The 20,129-nt window shown below is 40.3% G+C and overlaps 1 protein-coding gene across 2 annotated transcripts in view; it reads right to left on the bottom strand.

Moving 5' to 3' along the window:
* LOC106565476 (inositol 1,4,5-trisphosphate-gated calcium channel ITPR1) overlaps nucleotides 1-20,129 on the bottom strand; it is a 170,467-nt gene that overhangs the window by 137,977 nt on the left and 12,361 nt on the right. The window lies entirely within an intron of this gene.

Below are 20,129 nucleotides of genomic sequence, written 5' to 3'. Positions count from 1 at the left end.
CGCTAGCCATGATTGGCTGAACATGCCGAAAGTTGAGTTTGGATTGGTCTGCCATGTAGCACACTTCTGTCTATAACTGCTCAATATGTGTCGGTAATCCATTCGAACGTAGCTTTTTTGAAAGATATCACGAAGAACTGCGAAAGTGTCGCTAATGCACTCCACTTTATGGAGGACCGAGTTTTGAAATCAATGGATTGTCCAGTGGGAGGAGCGTATGATAGCTAAGGAGAAAATTCTGGTTTTTGATTGCAAATATGCAGAGGGAGTCAACAAGAGAACACAGAGAAAGCAGTTGTATAAATCACCTGTCTCCAAATTAATTTTTAAACTAAGGGCAACCATGGCATCCGTGACAGAAGCGTTCATCCATGCATACAGGTAAGAGTCTAGCTAGCTACATTTTCAGATATTATAAGTTCTTAATTTTGTCAGAAAGTTGTTTTCATTGCAAGTTAAAGCGTACTGTTAGCTAGCTAGCTCATGTTAGCTAGCTGGCTTGCTAGCTAACATTACGTGTATGATCTGTGTAGTAATATTATTCGTACCTCAGAGGCATTTGCATTGCTAGTTATAGCCAAATGTTAGCTAGCTAGCTAACATTGAACCTTGTTGGTTAGTTTTGGCTACCTGACGATTTATGTAGGGTAGTAACATTATGAGTTGGGATTATGGTTAATTGTTTAGCTATCTACATGTCTAAAACAAATGACTACACTATGCAAGTAACCATTTCACTGTCCGTTTACACCTTCTGTATCCTGTGCATGTGACGAATAAACTTAAGCTTTTATTTATTTGATATAGTGTGTGTTTACCAGAGACGGTAATGTGAAGAAAAACATGACCTGCACTAAAGTCAAATTAGGATATAACGTTAGGACAACAAGACAGTGTCCAAGTTCAAAAATTCTCTGGAAGAATGCCCGGGTTTTATTTCATCCCACTCACAACCGTAAGCTATTTTCTATAATTAGCTCGCCATTAACTTGCAAATAATGATCCTGTTGTGAGTTTATTTTCCTGTAATACATATACAAGTCAAGACATTGTCAGCTATATGATATGGTCATTATTTGAACTGGAATGCAGGTAACAAGCTAGAAACGAACCAAAACATTGTTCGGAAAGTTGCTTTTAGTTGCCTGGTTTGCTAGACTGATATATAGTAAACTCATTTTTAAACGGGTGGGTTTATTGGTGTTAAAATACACCAGTTACAGTGGTCTGTCCTTTAAAAGTTGCAGCGTAATGCGGCACAGCTTGCATGGTGCCGCATAATTTTATGACACGTTATTTAAGTGCCGACCACTTACCATTAATGCTAGTTTGACCACCAGAAGGCATCTTTGAGAAGCATTTGATAGCCTTCAATAGTGGCTGTACTAGAGAATTTAAAAACATTTTTGGAAGAACATAGTATATGGGACTGAATAAGAAATGTTGCTTCATTAAATTTGCTTAATATTATGGTGTTTCTATTCCAAGAAAAACGAAAAACCCTCTGGGTTTCCGTTAGGACGGAACGGAAAATATGCCGCTGTACAATGTGATGGTTGGGAGTAGGCTACAGTACTGGGCTATTTTGCTAAAAAATCCATGTGTCATGCGGGCACGCGGGAGAACGGGGTTCAATTCCCCGATGGGGAGGAAGGAGTAGGCGGTCCTTGTAAAAAAGAATTTGTTCTTAACTGACTTTTCTAGTTAAATAAAGGTTGCACTAAGAGCATAACATTTCTACACCCAAATTGTAGTCTAACCAATACCCAAACGGAGATTCAGTCAAAATAAAAATCTCATTGATTTATCAAGACCAGTCCCCATGCTTGTCTCAGACCAGCGCGAAGCAGTGCTAAAAGAGTTGTAGGCTATCGCTTCAAATCCTATTGCTTCTAACTTCAATATGCTCTTTAAATAAATAAGACCTACACCACTTTTAACAGCACATTACTCAACACCAGTCATGTCGCCTATGGTAGGCCTACACTATATCGAAAAATATGACGTGACTCTCCGCCAATAATTACATATGGAGGATATTTCTGTAATTCAGTGATATTTATTCCCATAGTAATTCATTATTCATAACTAAATAAACATTGGCATTTTGAAATAATATTTGTATCATTATTTTATTAACTAAAGCATAAAGATGCCATTATTAGTTACATTGTTTTAGTTTGAACATGCAGACTGGCACTAAGAACAGCGGGAACATTTCCCAAGTTAGCGCCCTTATTAGTGCAATGCCCCTTAAAAGTGTGGCCCTGTGCTACCCAGTGTGGCGGGTGGAGGTCCACCCCCCCCCCCCCTCCCCCATGGGCTAGGTCTGTCTTCTGTGCGCGGCTCATCCCGTTCCCCCTGCCCTCGTGCCTTGAACCTCGCGCGCTTTCAGTGGATACAGCTGGAGAACTGCAAGGCAATCTCTTTGTGCACCACTCGGGAGAAACAAACATATAGTTGAAGTCGGAAGTTTACATACACTTAGGTAGGAGTCATTAAAAAACTTTTTTTTCAACCACTTCACACATTCCTTGTTAACAAACTATAGTTTTGGCAAGTCAGTAAGGACATCTACTTTGTGCATGACAAGTAATTTTTCCAACAATTGTTTACAGACAGATTCTTTCACTGTATCACAATTCCAGTGGGTCAGAAGTTTACATGCACTAAGTTGACTGTGCCTTTAACCTGTTAGGGCTAGGGGGCAGTATTTACACGGCCGGATAAAAAACGTACCCGATTTAATCTGGTTATTACTACTGCCCAGAAACTAGAATATGTATAGAATTATTGGCTTTGGATAGAAAACACCCTAAAGTTTCTAAAACTGTTTGAATGGTGTCTGTGAGTAAAACAGAACTCATATGGCAGGCAAAAACCTGAGAAGATTCTGTACAGGAAGTGCCCTCTCTGACCATTCCTTGGGGTTCTTGGCTCTGTTTATTGAAAACTTAGGATCTTTGCTGTAACGTGACACTTCCTACGGCTCCCATAGGCTCTCAGAACCCGGGAAAAAGCTGAATGATGTAATTCTAGCCCCTGGCTGAAAAACATTAGCGCCTTTGGTAAGTGGCCTATCAGAGGACAATCAGACTGGGGCGCGTGCACGAGGCGACCCCATGTTTTTATTTTCTCTCTCTTTGTACTAAAACACAGATTCCCGGTCGGAATATTATCGCTTTTTTACGAGAAAAATGGCATAAAAATGTATTTTAAACAGCAGTTGACATGCTTCGAAGTACGGTAATGGAATATTTAGAAATTTGTTGTCACGAAACGCGTCTGGCCTTATTTACCCTTCGGATAGTGTCTTGAACGCACGAACAAAACAGAGGATATTTTAACATAACTATGGATTATTTTGACCCAAACCAACATTTGTTATTGAAGTAGAAGTCCTGGGAGTGCATTCCGACGAAGAACAGCAAAGGTAATAAAAATTTTCTTATAGTAAATCTGACTTTGGTGAGGGCTAAACTTGGTGGGTGTCTAAATAGCTAGCCCTGTGATGCCGGGCTATCTACTTAGAATATTGCAAAATGTGCTTTCACCGAAAAGCTATTTTAAAATCGGACATAGCGAGTGCATAGAGGAGTTCTGTATCTATAATTCTTAAAATAATTATGTTTTTTGTGAACGTTTATCGTGAGTAATTTAGTAAATTCACCGGAAGTTTGCGGGGGGTATGCTAGTTCTGAACGTCACATGGTAATGTCAAAAGCTGGTTTTTGAAGAATTGTACGCAAGTATAAACACCATGGGACCACGCAGCAGTCATACCACTCAGTCATACCACAAAAATAGAACTGTTTGGCCATAATCACCATCGTTATGTTTGGAGGAAAAAGGGGGAGGCTTGTAAACCGAAGAACACCACCCCAACCGTGATGCACGGGGGTGGCAGCATCATGTTGTGGGGGTGCTTTGCTGCAGGAGGGACTGGTGCACTTCACAAAATAGATGGCATCATGAGGCAGGAAAATTATGTGGATATATTGAAGCAACTTCTCAAGACATCAGTCAGGAAGTTAAAGCTTGGTCGCAAATGGGTCTTCCAAATGGACAATGACTCCAAGCATACTTCCAAAGTTGTGGCAAAATGGCTTAACTTCTTATGGATGGTGGCAGTATTGAGTAGCTTGGATGACTGACGTGCCCAGAGTAAACTGCCTGCTATTCACTCCCAGAAACGAAGATATGCATATTATTAGTATATTTGGATAGAAAACACTGAAGTTTCTAAAACTGTTTGAATGATATCTGTGAGTATAACAGAACTCATATGGCAGGCAAAAACCTGAGAAAAAAATCCAAACAGGGAGTGGTCTGTAGTATTTCAATGAAGTCCCTCTCCAAACTACAATGTCTGTGGGGTCATTTTGCACTTCCTAAGGCTTCCACTAGATGTCAACAGTCTTTAGAACCTTGTTTGAGGTTTCTACTGTAAAGTGGGGAGGAATAAGAGCTCCTGGAGTCAGAACACTGCCAGCAGGGCATGAGCTTCAGGCATGTGCGCTCAAGTGATAGGTCACCCAGTTCCATTGCATTTCTGAAGAAAAAGGATTTCTCCGGTTGAAACTTTATTGCGGATTTACGATAAAAACATCCTAAAGATTAATTCTATACATCGTTTGACATGTTTCTACGAACTGTAATGGACATTTTTGAGTTTGTCTGACCTGCGCGTCCTGAATTTGGATTTGTGGACTGAAGGCGCGAACCGACCGATTTTTATTTCTTTTTTTTTTTTTAGACCTTTATTTAACTAGGCAAGTCAGTTAACCTGTTATGGCTAGGGGGCAGTATTTTCACGGCCGGATAAAAAAACGTACCCGATTTAACCTCTTACATCTAGACGTTCCGCTAGCGGAACACCTGCTCCAATATCCAATGATGGGCGTGGCGCGAAATACAAATTCCTCTAAAATCCGAAAACTTCAATTTTTCAAACATATGACTATGTCACAGCATTTTAAAGACAAGACTCTCGTTAATCTAACCACACTGTCCGATTTCAAAAAGGCTGTCAGCAGAGTACCCAGCCAGAAATAAGACACCCATTTTTCAAGCTAGCATATAAATGTCACAAAAACCCAGAAGACAGCTAAATGCAGCACTAACATTTGATGATCTTCGTCAGATGACACACCTAGGACATTATGTTATACAATACATGCATGTTTTGTTCAATCAAGTTCATATTTATATCAAAAAACAGCTTTTTACATTAGCATGTGACGTTCAGAACTAGCATACCCCCCGCAAACTTCCGGGGAATTTACTAACAATTTACTAAATTACTCACGATAAACGTTCACAAAAAGCATAACAATTATTTTAAGAATTATATATACAGAACTCTTCTATGCACTCGATATGTCCGATTTTAAAATAGCTTTTTGGTGAAAGCACATTTTGCAATATTCTAAGTACATAGCCCAGCCATCACGGGCTAGCTATTTAGACACCCGGCAAGTTTAGCCTTCACCAAAATCAGATTTACTATTATAAAAGTTTGATTACCTTTTGTTGTCTTCGTCAGAATGCACTCCCAGGACTGCTACTTCAATAACAAATGTTGGTTTGGTCCAAAATAATCCATCGTTATATCCGAATAGCGGCGTTTTGTTCGTGCGTTCCAGAAACTATCCAAAATGGTAAATCAGGGTCGTGCGCATGGCGCATTTCGTGACAAAAAAAATCTAAATATTCCATTACCGTACTTCGAAGCATGTCAACCGCTGTTTAAAATCAATTTTTATGCAATTTATCTCGTAAAAAAGCGATAATATTCCGACCGGGAATCTCCTTTTCGGTAAAAAGAGGAAAAAACACAAAGACGGGGGCGGCCAGTGCACGCGCCTAAGCCCACAGTCCCTTGATCGGCCACTTGAGAAAGGCGATAATGTGTTTCAGCCTGGGGATGGAATGACGACATTCAGGGTTTTCCCGGGCTCTGAGAGCCTATGGAAGACGTAGGAAGTGTCACGTTAGAGCAGAGATCCTTTGTAATGGATAGAGATGGCAAAGAAGTTCAAGAAATGGTCAGACAGGGTACTTCCTGTACAGAATCTTCTCAGGTTTTGGCCTGCCAAATGAGTTCTGTTATACTCACAGACACCATTCAAACAGTTTTAGAAACTTTGGAGTGTTTTCTATCCAAAGCTAATAATTATATGCATATTCTAGTTTCTGGGCAGGACTAATAATCAGATTAAATCGGGTACGTTTTTTATCCAGCCGTGAAAATACTGCCCCCTAGCCATAACAGGTTAATCTGATTATTACTCCTGCCCAGAAACTAGAATATGCATATAATTATTAGCTTTGGATAGAAAACACTCCAAAGTTCCTAAAACTGTCCAATCTGACCATTTCTTGCCCTTCTTGATTATCTCTATCCATTACAGGGGATCTCTGCTGTTACGTGACACTTCCTACGGCTCCCATGGGCTCTCAGAAGGCGGCAAAAAGCTGAATCGTGGCTTTGCAGGCTCTGGCTGAAAAAAAGTAGCGCGTTTGGATAGTGGCCAGTCACAGTACTATGAAACTCAGGCTCGTGTACGAGGGGATCCCATGCTTTTATTTTCTCTCTCTTTGTAAGTATACACGCTTTCCCGGTCGGAATATTATTGCTTTTTTACGAGAAAAATGGCATAAAAATTTATTTTAAACAGCAGTTGACATGCTTCGAAGTATGGTAATGGAATATTTCGAATTTTGTCACGAAATGCGCCATGCTCGTGACCCTTATTTACACTTAGGATAGTGTCTTGAACGCACAAACAAAACGCCGCTATTTGGATATAACAATGGATTATTTGGGACCAAACCAACATTTGTTTTTGAAGTAGCAGTCCTGGGAGTGCATTCTGAACAAAGGTAATCAAACTTTTCTAATAGTAAATCGGAGTTTGGTGAGGGCTAAACTTGGTGGGTGTCTAAATAGCTTGCCGTGATGGCTGGGCTATCTACTCTGAATATTGCAAAATGTGCTTTCACCGAAAAGCTATTTTAAAATCGGACACCTCGATTGCACAAAGGAGTTCTGTATCTATAATTCTTAAAATAATTGTTATGTTTTTGTGAACGTTTATCGTGAGTAATTTAGTAAATTCACCGGAGGTTTGCGGGGGGTATGCTAGTTCTGAACGTCACATGCTAATGTAAAAAGCTGTTTTTTGATATGAATATGAACTTGATTGAACAAAACATGCATGTATTGTATAACATAATGTCCTACGTGTGTCATCTGATGAAGATCATCAAAGGTTAGTGCTGCATTTAGCTGTCTTCTGGGTTTTTGTGACATTATATGCTAGCTTGAAAAATGGGTGTCTGATTATTTCTGGCTGGGTACTCTGCTGACATAATCTAATGTTTTGCTTTCGCTGTAAAGCCTTTTTGAAATCGGACAGTGTGGTTAGATTAACAAGAGTCTTGTCTTTAAAATGCTGTGAAATAGTCATATGTTTGAAAAATTTTATTTTTCGGATTTTAGAGGAATTTGTATTTCGCGCCACGCCCATCAATGGATATTGGAGCAGGTGTTCCGCTAGCGGAACGTCTAGATGTAAGAGGTTAAAATTGATGGGAAGATGGATGGAGCCAAATACAGGACCATTCTGGAAGAAAACCTGATGGAGTCTGCAAAAGACCTGAGACTGGGACGGAGATTTGTCTTCCAACAAGACAATGACCCAAAACATAAAGCAAAATCTACAATGGAATGGTTCACAAATAAACATATCCAGGTGTTAGAATGGCCAAGTCAAAGTCCAGACCTGAATCCAATCGAGAATCTGTGGAAAGAACTGAAAACTGCTGTTCAAACGCTCTCCATCCAACCTCACTGATCTCGAGCTGTTTTGCAAGGAGGAATGGGCAAAAATGTCAGTCTCTCGATGTGCAAAACTGATAGAGACATACCCCAAGCGACTTACAGCTGTAATCGCAGCAAAAGGTGGCGCTACAAAGTATTAACTTAAGGGGGCTGAATAATTTTGCACGCCCAATTTCAGTTTTTTTATTTGTTAAAAAAAGTTTGAAATATCCAATAAATTTCATCCACTTCATGATTGTGTCCCACTTGTTGTTGATTCTTCACAAAAAATTACAGTTTTATATCTGTTTGAAGCCTGAAATGTGGCAAAAGGTCGAAAAGTTCAAGGGGGCCGAATACTTTCGCAAGGCACTGTATACTGTTACACTGGCAGTACTAAAGTGCCTATAAGAACATCCAATAGTCAAAAGGTATATTAAATAGAAATCGAAGAGAGAAATAGTCCTATAATTCCTATAATAACTACAACCTAAAACTTCTTACCTGGAAATACTGAAGACTCATGTTAAAAGGAACCACCAGCTTTCATATGTTCCCATGTTCTGAGCAAGGCACTTAAACGTTATCTTTCTTACATGGCACATATTGCACTTTTACTTTCTTCTCCAACACTTTGTTTTTGCATTATTTAAACCAAATTGAACATGTTTCATTATTTATTTGAGGCTAAATTGATTTTATTGATGTATTATATTAAGTTGAAATAAGTGTTCATTCAGTATTGTTGTAATTGTCATTATTACAAATAAATAACAAATTAAAATAGGCCGATTAATCGGCATCGGCTTTTTTTTGGGTCCTCCAATAAATCGGTATTGAAAAATCATACAATCGGTCGACCTCTAATAAATATGAACTTTATCGAACAAAACATACATGTATTGTGTAACATGAAGTCATATGAGTGTCATCTGATGAAGATCAAAGGTTAGTTCTCTCTCTATTTCTGCTTTTTGTGACTCCTCTCTTTGGCTGGAAAATGGCTGTGTTTTTTTGTATGTAGGCGCTGACCTAACATAATCATATGGTTTGCTTTCGCCGTAAAGCCTTTTTGAAATCAGACACTGTAGCTGGATTAACAAGAAGTAAAGCTTTAAAAAATGGTGTATAATACTTGTATGTTTGAGGAATTTTAATTATGAGATTTTTGTTGTTTTGAATTTGCCGCCCTGCACTTTCACTGGCTGTCGTCATATCGATCCCGCTAACGGGATTCAAGCCATAAGATTAAGGACAACAAAATCAAGGTATTGGAGTGTCCGTCACAAAACCCTGATCTCAATCCAATAGAACATTCGTGGGCAGAACTGAAAAAGCATGTGCGAGCAAGGAGGCCAAAACACCCGATTCAGTTACACCAGCTCAGTATGGAGGAATGGGTGCAAAATTCACCCAACTTACTGTAGGAAGCTTGTGGAAGGCTACCTGAAATGTTTGACCCAAGTTAAACAATTTAAAGGCAATGCTACGAAATACTAATTGAGTGTATGTAAACTTCTGATCCACTGGGAATGTAATGAAAGAAATAAAAGCTGAAATCAAGCAATCATTCTCGCTACTATTATTCTGACATTTCACATTCTTAAAATAAAGTGGTGATTCGAACTGACCTAAGACAGAGAATTTTTACAAGGTTTAAATGTCTGTAATTGTGAAAAACAGAGTTTAAATATATATATGTAAACTTCCGACTTCAACAGTCCTGCAAATAACAGGATTAAAAATATATCTGTGAGAAAATCCAAGAGACTTTTATATAACTCTAAATTAATAATAAAACAATTCTAAATTGCGTTTAAAAAAATAACAATATTTTGGAGATGATTTTGTTTTCAAATAACGTAAAATGAGCAAGAAGGTCATTCTTGAACATGGGTGAAACATTGTTACTAATTTGTAATTAAGCCAGTTTGTCATTTAGTATGATTTATTTCTGTTTTTAGAGGGAGAGAAACCAAACACCTACAGTCATCTCATTGGTCTCTCAGTCAAGGCCGGCACGGGTATTGAACCAGCATCTGTAGCAACACAACTTGCACTGCTATGCAATGTCTTAGACCGTTGCGCCACTCAGGCGCTGTACAATGTGACTGGTCGGGAGTGGGCTACAGTAAGAGCATAATAACCCTAACAATATAAAATAATAAAAACCTTTGTGTAACAACAGTTTTAGTAAGTAATACTTTAGTCATGCACAATTATCAGTTTCTATTTAGGTTTATGTAGCCCATTCATTGTCAGAGACACAGTAGGACCCAAAAGCATAATCAGCGCTCTAACTCCCCCTTGCGCCGGTCTGGAGCAATGAAGTGGTGGCGCAGGGTACCGTACTTAACCACAAATCACCTCCAAGTCCCGCAGCATAATTGCAAAACTTTTAGTGGAGCAACCACTGTATGCTATTTTGGACCACCAGGCTGCTGATGTGATGCAGCCTACCGTTTTTGTGTTTATACTTTTTCATAATGACAACAAGTTTGATGTTGAACGACAAAATGTTCATGATGTCACTGAAACGACTGTCTTCAGACGTAGTATAAACCAGCCTTTAGGCTTGAAATCTTTGGTTGTTTAGTACACTACCTTACTCACAGTATTTTTTTACCCCTTTTTTCTCCCCAATTGGTAGTTAGTGTTGTCCCATCGCTGCAACTTCTGCACGGACTCGGGAGAGGCGAATGTCGAGAGCCATGCATCCCCGAAATACGACCTACCAGGCCGCACTTCTTCTTGACACACTGTTCGCTCAACCCGGAAGCCAGCCGCACCAATGTGTGGGAGGAAACACCGTACAGCTGGCGCCCGAAGTCAGTGCGCACATGCCCGGCCGCCACAGGGAGTCACTAGAGCACGATGGGACAAGGACATCCCAGCAGGACAAACGCTCCCCTAACCCCGACGACACTGGGCAAATTGTGCACCGCCTCATTGGTCTCCCTGTCAGCTGCGACACAGCCCAGGATCAAACCCGGATCTGTAGTGATGCCTCTAGCACTGCAATGCAGTGCCTTAGACCGCTGCACCACTCGGGATGCCCTTATTCACTCCGTTTAGCACATGGCCTCACATGTGAATCCTTAAAGGATGGGTGGGGCTAAGGCTTAACCTCTTGACGGTCGCCTAGGATAGGGGGCGCCACAGCGCATTTTGAAAAATTCGTGCCCATTTTAAACGGCCTACTACTCAAACTCAGAAGCTAGGATATGCATATGATTAATACTTGTGGATAGAAAACACCCTAAAGTTTCTAAAACAGTTTGAAGGGTGTCTGTGAGTATAACAGAACTCATATGGCAGTCAAAACCCAGAGACAGATCGAAACAGGAAGTGGAATTCTGAATTGCGAACGCAACTTCATCACGTTGCCTATTAATCACACCGTGAGCTATGGTTCATTGAGCACTTCCTATTGCTTCCACTAGATGTCCCCAGTCTTTACAAAGTGGTTTGAGTCTTCTACTGTTAAAACTGAATGAATGAGATGCTGTGGAACGTGGTCACACGGAGAGGGCCATCACCATTATGACGCCAGCGCCCCTGGTTACCCTCCCCTTTTGAAACGTTTTGAAACACAATGCAATCGTCCCCCTCGAATCTTATTGGCTCTCTTGTTGAAAAACGCCCTGAAGATTTATGTTATACAACGTTTGACATGTTTGAACGAACCTAAATGGGAAAAAAATGCATTTTCTCGAAATGGCTGTCCCGCGGCTGACGGAGCATTTGGATCAGCCTTCAGACGCACTAACAAGAACAAGTTCTTGGAACATAAAGGAGTAATTTTTTCGAACGAAAATACATTTTTTGTGGACCTGGGATTCCTGGAAGTGCTTTCTGATGAAGACAACCAAAGGTAAGGGATTATTGACAATAGTATACAAGACTAGATGTGATATGCGATTGTTCCAAGATGGCGCTGACCTGTAACGTTAGCCTATTTTTCAGAGTATCGCATCCCCTTTCATCGCAAAGTATGATTACCCAGTAAAGTTAATTTTAAATCTGGCATTACAGGTGCTTTCAAGAGATATTCATCTATAAATCTTAGAATGACAATATTACATTTTAAAAATGTTTTCGAATAGTAATTTAGTAAATTGTAGCTCTGTTTCATCGGATGCATGAGGGAAAACAGTTAGTCAACGTTACGCACCGATGTAAAATGCTATTTTTATATATAAATATGAATATATAAATATGAACTTTATCGAACAAAAAAATGCATGTATTGTGTAACATGATGTCCTAGGTGTGTCATCTGATGAAGATTGTCAAAGGTTAGTGCTGCATTTAGCTGTTTTTTGGTTATTTGTGATGCATGTGGTTGGTCGGAAAATGGCTATGTGGCTACTTTTACGATATACTCCTCTAACATAATCTAATGTTTTGCTTTTGCTGTAAAGCCTTTTTGAAATCGGACAACGTGGTTCGATTCAGGAGAGGTGTATCTATAAAACGATATAATTTGAAAAAAAAAGATTACATTTTGTTATGCTAATGGCGATATGATTTTTTGCTGGAGGCCGCACAGGGGTTAACAGAGTGTGAACGATGCTGAATGGGTGTAGACAAAGAAGAGCTATCTCTCGAGTAGGTGTACCGAAACATTTAAGGGCCATTTTCTCAAAAGTGGGGTTACAAGTTGATCAACTTTCAAAGCAGAATTAGTTTCCCATTGTTCCTCAACTGAAGTGTATGATATACCATTTTCTAGCTGAGTTTTTACTTTTATCCAATGTACAAAATACCATTTCAAATTTTGCTACATAAGACCGAATCGAGCCGGTGTAAACATTTTTCCACATGGGTTATTCATATATTTGTAGGAAACCTGCAACTTTGCACATCGAGGGCTTGTATTTTAACACAATAAGAAATTCCAGGTTAAGGGCTTGTAAGTAAGCATTTCACGGTAAGGTCTACACTTGTTGTATTCGGTGCATGTGACAAATACATTTTGATTTGATCTAAGCACATTGTCAGCACGAGATCCTGCAATAAAGCACCATTGGACCCATAAAAAGTACACTTTTCATTGCGTTCAACTACAGAGAAACTGTTTATCCTGACTCCCTTAGTCACTACTGTTAAACCAATCACATACTTGTGATTTCACTGTGATGTTTCTTGTATCGCCAGTGCTCTTCCACAGTCCACACAATGATGAAGAAATGAGAGTGAGGATTAGTTGGCTGTTGCCAGTGGGTGGACAAGCTAGCATTCCTGTCGGTGACAAATTTAGCTTTTTACTGGCTCGGAATAAAGATCGCCTGGACTCCAGCCAGATCCCACATCCATCCTAGTCGTGTTCCTGTGGACTCGTGGAGTGTCCACACACTGATAAAAATGTGATTGTCTGACCCTATTTGTTACAGTCCAATTCCAGTTACTGTATATTCCTCCTACTTTAACAGCTGCTCGTCAGGACAAGAGAACAGGCATCCTAAAAAGACAAGAATAAATCCCTGGAATCATACTGCATTGTTGAAATTCTAACCTTTGATTTGTCCCCTCAGGCTTTCTACTCCAGTTCGTGAGAGTTGGAGAAGGCCATCTGTTGGGTCTACACTTCTAATGGTGTGTTGCATGCATGCATCTTGGTTTTTGAGTGTGATTACTGCAGTGTGCCTGTGTGTGTGCGCGCGCGCAAGATGGTTCTTGGAGAGGGCAAGGGATGTCAACCGTGTGTATTTGTCATAATGACATGGTATCAGAGCATGACCTGTGTGTTTAGGGTTCATTTCAGCAGTTATTGTATAATAGTAACCTGTAAGAAAAGAGGGTCTATGACAATACCCTCATCTCTCTCCCCTGCCATCCTATCCCTGAAGGATTGGGGGTAAGAGGTTAAAGAGCACACTGATGGTGAATTTGAAAAGGAATTTCTCCATAAGCTGTAGCATTAGGTTCCCAGCTCTGTAGATGTGTAGGTCATGTTAAAGCCTGAAGCTCCTATTCTTTGTCTTTTGAAGTTGTATTATATGTTGTGAGATTGTGTTAGTTTTTACTATCCTTGTGACAGTGGTGGAAAAAGTACCCAATTATCATACTTGCATAAAAGTTAAGATACCTTATTAGAAAATGACTCAAGTGACCCAGTAAAATACTACTTGAGTAGAAGTCTAAAAGTATTTGTTTTTAAATATACTAAAGTATCAAAGGAAATGTAATTGCAAAAATATATGTAAGTATAAAAAGTGAAAATCATTTAAAATTCCTTATATTAGGCAAACCAGAAGGCACGATTTTCTTGTTTTTTTTAATTTACGGATAGTCAGGAGCACACTCCAGCACTCAGATGTAATTTACAAATGAAGCATGTGTTTAGTGAGTCCGCCAGATCAGAGACAGTAGGGACGTTCTCTAGATGAGGACCATTTTCCTGTCCTGTTAAGCATTCAAAACGCAGTGAGTACTTTTGGGTGACAGGAAAAATGTATGGAGTAAAAAGTACACTGAACAAAAATATAAAAGCAACATGTAAAGTGTTGGTCCCATGTTTAATGAACTGAAATAAAAGATCCCAGAAATGTTCCATATGACAAAAAGCATTTCTCATTTGCCAAGATAATCCATCAACCTGACAGGTGTGGCATATCAAGAAGCTGATTAATCAGCATGATCATTACACAGGTGAACCTTGTGCTGGGGACAATAAAAGGCCACTAAAATGTGCAGTTTTGTCACAACACAATGCCACAGATGTCTGAAGTTGAGGGTGCATGCAATTGGCATGCTGACTGCAGGAATGTCCACCAAAGCTTTTCCAGAAAATGTAATACTAATTTCTCTATCATAAGCTGCCTCCAATGTCGTTTAGAGAATTTGGCAGTACGTCTAACCGGCCTCACAACCGCAGACCACGTGTATGGCATCGTGTGGACGAGCGATTTGCTGACGTGAACAGAGTGCCACATGGTGGCGGTGGCTTTATGGTATGGGCAGGCATAAGCTACGGACAATGAACACACAAAAAAAAAAAAAAAAAATGTATGAAATGTATGAATTCACTACTGTAAGTCGCTCTGGATAAGAGCGTCTGCTAAATGACTAAAATGTAAATGTAAATTTATAAATGGCAATTTGAATGCACAGAGATACTGTGAAGAGATCCTGGAGGCCAAATGTTGTACCATTCATCCGCCGCCATCACCTCATGTTGACTTGCGCGGCCATGTCTCAAGGATCTGTAACAATTTCTGGAAGCTAAAAATGTCCTAGTTCTTCCATGATCTGCATAGTCACCAGACATGTCACCCATTGAGCATGTTTGGGATGCCCTGAATCTACGTGTACGACAGTATGTTCCAGTTCCCGCCAATATTCAGCAACTTTGCGCAGCCATTGAAGAGGAGTGGGAGAATATTCCACAGGCCAAAATCAATAGCCTGATCAACTCTATGCGAAGGAGCTGTGCCACGCTGCACAAGGGAAAGGCTATTTTAGGCTTAGGTTTAAGGTTACAATTCACATTAGGGTTAGGTTTAAGGTTAATTTTAGGAATTTTGAATGGGAATCAATTGTTTGGTCCCCACAAGGATAGTAAAACAACTCAGTGGAGGCAGTGAGGTCTCCTTCTGCTATGACTCAGTCTGATCCATTTTTAATGCGCAGCAAGGGGTTCCAGGGATACTGAGCCTCTAGAAGTCAGGTGGGATTGATCTTATGGAGAAGTTGTGTGTGTGTGTGTGTGTGTGTGGTGTGTTGATTAAATCATAAAGTTTAAGTGATAATACATTCAATATATACACAAGAGAAAAAAAAAGTGTGCCTCCACCTCCAACCTCCCATTCCCCCAACCAGCCAAGATGTCTCCATCCAATCCAATTGTTTGTATGTGTTGGGCTGTATAAATAGTTATTTGTACGTGTTGGGCTTTAGCTGAGATTATTATTTACAGTCAAGCATATTTTTCCAGGCTTCAATTGTTCCTTGACTAGAACCATTCATTCTCGCTGTCGATAATCACTGGTATTATGGTCCTATGTACTTTTTCTCTCTCTCGTCCACATGCACAAGCATGCTGGTGCCCGTACACACACACACACACACACCCCTTATCATGGTGTTCATTGCTTCCCACTAACTTCCAATTTGTCCCAGTCTCCCAGTAAATTATACATACTATCATGGTCATGGAGCCAGCCAGGACCAGACCTCCACTTCCACTTCAAAGGGCTTAGTTCTCCCAGCCCTGTTCTTTAGGGAAAAGTGTGAACGTCATTTATCAAACTGTTCCAAACCACTCTCTATCAGTGGCCCACAGATGGCCGAAGGCAGAGGGGCCCCTGAGCAGCAAAGTAGAGACCCTTCCACCTGACACACACCCCTTCGTGCCAATACCTCCCAGCCACGATAAACTCATATGGCAGGCAAAAACCTGAGAAAAAAATCCAACCAGGAAGTGTGGAAATCTGAGGTTTGTAGTTTTTCAAGTGATTGTCTATCTAATATACAGTGTCTGTGGGTTCATTTTTCACTTCCTGAGGCTTCCACTAGATGTCAACAGTCTTTAGAACGTTGTTTCATGCTTCTACTGTGAATGGGGAGAGAATAAGAGCGCTTGGAATCAGATGACTGAGAAAATGACATGAGCTCAATCACGCACGCTCCCATGAGAGTTAGGTGTGTTCCTTTTCATTTCTGAAGACAAAAGGAATTGTCCAGTTGGAATATTATGGAAGATTTATGATAAAAACATCCTAAAGATTGATTCTATACATCGTTTGACATGTTTCTACGAACTGTAATATAACTCACTTTTCGTCTGAACTTACTGCGCGAGCACAGTGGATTTGGATTACTCGACTGAACACGCGAACAAAAAGGAGGTATTTGGACATAAAAATGGACTTTATCGAAACAAAAAACATTTATTGTGGAACTGGGATTCCTTGGAGTACATGCCGATGAAGATCAAAGGTAAGTGAATAGTTATAATGCTATTTGTGACTTCTGTTGACTCCAAAATGGCGGGTATCTGTATGGCTTGTTTTGATGTCTGAGCGCTGTACTCAGATTATTGCAAAGTTTGCTTTTGCCGTAAAGCTTTTTTGAAATCTGACATAGCGGTTGCATTAAGGAGAAGTTTATCTTTTATCAAAGTTTATGATAAGTATTTCTGGAAATTGATGTGCTCATTCACCGAAGGTTTTGGAGGCAAAACATTTCTGAACATTACACGCCAATGTAAAAATGGGGTTTTTGGATATAAATATGAACTTTATCGAGCAAAACATACATGTAATATGTATCATGAAGTCCTATGAGTGTCATCTGATGAAGATCAAAGGTTAGTGATTAATTTTGAAAATCGGACAATGTGGTTAGATTAATGAGAAGTTTCTGTAAAATTGTGTATAATACTTGTATGTGTGAGAAATTTGAATAATGAGATTTGTTGTTTTTAATTTGGCACTCTGCTATTTCAAAACAACAAAAATCTCATAATTCAAATTTCTCAAACATACAACTATTATATCCCATTTTAAAAGATACACTTCTCGTTAATCCAACCACATTGTCCGATTTCAAAAAGGCTTTACGGCGAAAGCATAACATTAGATTATGTTAGGACAGCACCTATACAAGAAAAACCACACAGCCATTTTCCAAGCAATGAGAGGCGTCACAAAAACCAGAAATACAGCTAAAATTAATCACTAACCTTTGATGATCTTCATTAGATGGCACTCATAGGACTTCATGTTACACAATACATGTATGTTTTGCTTGATAAAGTTCATATTTATATCCAAAAAACCCATTTTACATTGGCGTGTAATGTTCAGAAATGTTTTGCCTCCTAAAACTTCCGGTGAATGAGCACATCAATTTACAGAAATACTCATCATAAACGTTGATAAAATATTAAACTGTTATTCAAAGAATTATAGATACACTTCTCCTTAATGGAACCGCTGTGTCAGATTTAAAAAAAACTTTACATCGAAAGCACACTTTGCAATAATCTGAGTACAGCGTTCAGACACGAAACCAAACCCGCCATTTTGTGGAGTCAACAAAACTCAGAAATAATATTATAAATATTCACTTACCTTTGATGATCTTCATCAGAATGCACTCCCAGGAATCCCAGGTCCACAATAAATGTTTGTTTTGTTCGATAAAGTCCATCATTTATGTCCAAATACCTCCTTTTTGTTCGCGCGTTAGTCCACTACTCCAAATGCAGGAAGCATGCGCAAAATGTCATGACAAAGTCCAAAAAAGTTCTATTTACGTTCGTAGAAATATGTCAAACGATGTATAGCATCAATCTTTAGGATGTTAACATAAATCTTCAGTAATATTCCAACCGGACAATTCCAATGTCTTCAGAAAAGAAAAGGAACACCGCTAACTCTCACGTGAGTGCGCGCCTCTGAGCTCATGTCATTTTCTCACTCATCTGACTCCAGGACCTCTTGTTCTCTCCATATTCATAGTAGAAGCATGAAACAACGTTCTAAAGACTTGACATCTAGTGGAAGCCTTAGGGTTAATTTTGCACTTCCTAAGTCACTGTATTGGCAATCACTTGAAAAACTACAAACCTCAGATTTCCACACTTCCTGGTTGGATTTTTCTCAGGTTTTTGGCTGCCATATGAGTTCTGTTATAATCACAGACATCATTCAAACAGTTTTAGAAACGCCAGAGTGTTTCTATCCAAATCTACTAATAATATGCATATCCTACCTTCTGAGCCGGAGTAGCAGGCAGTTTAATTTGGGCACGCCTTTCATCCGGACGTCAAAATACTGTCCCCTACCCTAGAGAAGTTACCTGACACACAGTCCACACCATCTCTTCTGTGATTAATCTCCACAGCATTCCTCTCTCAAACACACTCATTTTAATATGGGGACTCACACACCACATCCACCACAGACAAAAGTCCTTTATATATATACACTGCAGAGCTTTGATGGCAGTACCTTTATGACCATTTCAAGTTTACATGAATTCACCCTTAAAGGGATAGTTCCCTCCCAAATTAAAGTCTGTCAGACATTTTCAGACCTCAAAACTGGCCTAATGCCCAGATAAGTTCAAGACCCATGGCATCTGCTGAATAGATCCAGCTGACTGCTTTTGAACGGCATCCGTGGTCAGGAAAAAAAGTGGTCAGATGAAGCATATGCTAAGCTACAGGACTGTTTTGCAAGCACAGACTGGAATATGTTCCGGGATTCTTCCGATGGCATTGAGGAGTACACCACATCAGTCACTGGCTTTATCAATGTGCATCGAGGACGTCTTCCCCACAGTGACATACACCAACCAGAAGCCAAGAATTACAGGCAACATTCGCACTGAGCTAAAGGGTAGAGCTGCCGCTTTCAAGGAGCGTTACTCTAACCCGGAAGCTTATAAGAAATCCCGGTATGCCCTCCGACGAACCATCAAACAGGCAAAGCGTCAATACAGGACTAACAACGAATCGTACTACACCGGCTCTGACGCTCGTCAGATGTGGCAGGGCTTGCAAACCACTACAGACTACAAAGGGAAGCACAGCCGAGAGCTGCCCAGTGACACGAGCTAAACAACTGTGCTCGCTTCGAGGCAAATAACACTGAAAACATGCATGACAGCACCAGCTGTTCCGGATGACTGTGTTCACGCTCTCGACAGCCAATGTGAGTAAGACCTTTAAACAGGTAAACATTCACAAGACCGCAGGGCCAGACGTTTTACCAGGATGTGTACTGTGAGTATGCGCTGACCAACTGGCAAGTGTCTTCACTGACATTTTCAACCTCCCCCTGTCCGAGTCTGTAATACCAACATGTTTAAGCAGACCACCACAGTCCCTGTGCCCAAGAACACTAAGGTAACCTGCCTAAATGACTACCGACCCGTAGCACTCACGTCTGTAGCCATGAAGGGCTTTGAAAGGCTGGTCATGGCTCACATCAACATCATCATCCCAGAAACCCTAGACCCAGTCCAATTTGCATACCGCCCCAATAGATGATGCAATCTCTTGCACGCCAAACTGCCCTTTCCCACCTGGACTAAGGAACACCTATGTGAGAATGCTATTCATTGACTACAGCTCAGCACTCAACACCATAGTGCCCTCAAAGCTCATCAATAAGCTAAGGACCTTGGGACTTAACACCTCTCTCTGCAACTGGATCCTGGACTTCCTGACGGGCCACCCCAGGTGGTAAGTGCAAGTAACAACACAGCCGCCACGCTGATCCTCAACACAGGGGCCCCTCAGGGGTGCGTGCTCAGTCCCCTCCTGTACTCCCTGTTCACGCATGACTGC

The sequence above is a fragment of the Salmo salar genome, chromosome 12 (genome assembly GCF_965601325.2).
Source record: "Salmo salar chromosome 12, fSalSal1, whole genome shotgun sequence".
NCBI classification, from domain to species: domain Eukaryota; kingdom Metazoa; phylum Chordata; class Actinopteri; order Salmoniformes; family Salmonidae; genus Salmo; species Salmo salar.
Note: the sequence above shows the minus strand (reverse complement) of the source record. Positions and strands in the feature narration are given on the sequence as shown.